Source organism: Microtus oregoni, unplaced genomic scaffold (genome assembly GCF_018167655.1).
Source record: "Microtus oregoni isolate MIOR12 unplaced genomic scaffold, Mior012 000002F_ref0000024, whole genome shotgun sequence".
Taxonomy (NCBI): domain Eukaryota; kingdom Metazoa; phylum Chordata; class Mammalia; order Rodentia; family Cricetidae; genus Microtus; species Microtus oregoni.
The window spans coordinates 12,306,038-12,308,209 of NW_024543061.1; the positions used below are offsets into that span (position 1 = coordinate 12,306,038).

The window sequence follows — 2,172 nt, forward strand, 5'->3', positions numbered from 1 at the left end:
GTATGTTATTGTGTTGTCTTTGAGTTGTTTGACTGCTGAGGAAGGAGCAACAGCTGCTAAAAGAGTTTGATTATAATTGCTGCTAGATTAATCTAACCTATATATTTTGAAAATGCCTTGACTTTAAAATCTAAGTCAAAAGACGTGTTGCTTTGGAGAAGAGGTTTTTGCTTTTGTTTCTATAGGAAATGAGATTCTGTGGATTCATTCTTGGTTAATAAAAATAAGGTTTGACCAAGGAAGACCCCCTGAAAAATCTCTAATGGGAGTAGATGGCCCAGATGTTTGGTTGGAAGTGAGACCCCAACCCCCTGACACCCCTACATCCAAGGAGTATGGGATGTTTGTTCAGAAGCATCACCCCAGCCCCTGGCATCCATTTCAAGCCCCTCCTCTGGGAGTTGCCTTAGTCCGGACTCTGCCTTTGGGAAAGCCTGCCAAGCCATGACCATTCTCCAGGGAGGGTCAGGAAAGCCCACCAACTGGTGACCCCTCCCCAGGGAGGGTCAGGATCACTCCCATAGGCTATTTAAACTGCCCCCCCCCGAGAAAGAATATGTGGTCTCCAGGTTTCACATGGTCTCCCCTTTCCTCTCTTCCCTCGCCATGCTTTCCTGGGGCCATCCAGGAGCATTGCATTAAACATAGGCATCTTTTATTTGGTCTATTTTGGTCTGATTGGAATTATTTGTGTCAGTGGAGAGGCTAATCTAAGAAATATGTCTAACAATGACAGCATCAGGAAAAACAACTAAGATAACCCAAAAAACCCTCCAATAAATCTGCTTATATAAAAATTGAGAGCTTTGTGTTTGGCAAAGAGAATAAGGGACATAGTGACTGCTATAATCTGCTGGCCTGGTCTGTTACCTGGGTACCCTGTTTCTTTAAGAGTCAAGCCCTGCCCACTCCCACCCTCCTCCTCTTCAGCTTGTTCTTTCTCTTCCCATCCCTCGTCTGAAGAGGTAACTACTGCCTCTTTCTTTTTTCCTTCCCCATTTCCTTTCCCCTCCATAACCCACTAAATAAACTCTATACCCAAACTCTCTCTGCATGGCATATTTGTCTGTCTCTCACCCACCATGGTCTCCCACCCTCCAAGGGGACCTGCCGCTACCCCTCATGTGATGGCCACCCCTCGTAGGACTGGCCTCGGGTCACTCATATGTCTTTATAAATGATAACAGTGACAAATATCAGGTTGCACAAATGTATTTTCAAATATTTAAGTAGTAAGAAATCACCGTCTAAAGTACATAAGGAGCTCTGTAAATCAATATAAAAATACAGGAACTGTCAGGCAGTGACGGCTCACACCTTTAATCCCAGCATTTAGGAGGCAGAGACAGGAGGGTTTCTGAATTCAAGAACAGTCTGGTCAGAGTGAGTTCCAGGACAGTCAGGGCTACACAGAAAAACCCTGCCCCCCCCCCCCCAAAAAAAAGACTAAACAGGAAAGAAAGAAAGACAGGAACTGTAGTAGAAATGCATGTAATGGCCGCGAACAGGTGGGAAGACATGGTAGAGGGCACAAAGGTAGATAAAGTAATGACAGCCATAGAAATACAAACTAAAAGGATGACAGAAAACATCTTTTAATATTTTAAGTGTGTTTGTGTTATGAGAATACCACAGTATATAATAGAAAGAGTAGAAATCAAACAATATGTAGGAATTAGTTCTTGCCTTCCGCCATGTGGGTCCTGGTGTTTAAACCCAGGTGGTTAGGCTTAGCTGCTGAACCATCTTGTATCTACCCTGCCCCCACTCCAAGGGAGAGCATGAGGCAGTCTTGCACTACTACAAATTATGCAGTCGAGTTTCCTGCATTTGGGGAAATCACATCCAGAGTGCAAGGGATACACTTCGCCCTGGGAAAAACACTTTGTGATTATGGTGTATCCCCTGCCAGGAAAGTTTTGTATTTGCCTCTTCGTGAGATTTTCATATAACCCTGAAAATATGTATCGAGTCCTATTTATACAAGACAGCATTTTAGACACCTGAGATGAAGCATCGGACACAAAAAGATCTCCACCCTCAAGACACTTGTTTTCAAAAGATCAACAGTAGATATAATTGGCATGTCAACTGTACAGTATCCCAGGTCATAGCTATTCAGAAAAGAAAAGTCAAACAAAGGCAAGGGGATTCAGAAAGCTGTGCGGTGAT

The 2,172-nt window shown here is 43.7% G+C and overlaps 1 pseudogene; it reads right to left on the reverse strand.

Moving 5' to 3' along the window:
• Positions 1 to 1,768: 1,768 nt before the first annotated feature.
• Positions 1,769 to 1,920, reverse strand: LOC121443685 (annotated as a pseudogene).
• Between the last annotated feature and the right edge of the window lie 252 nt (positions 1,921 to 2,172).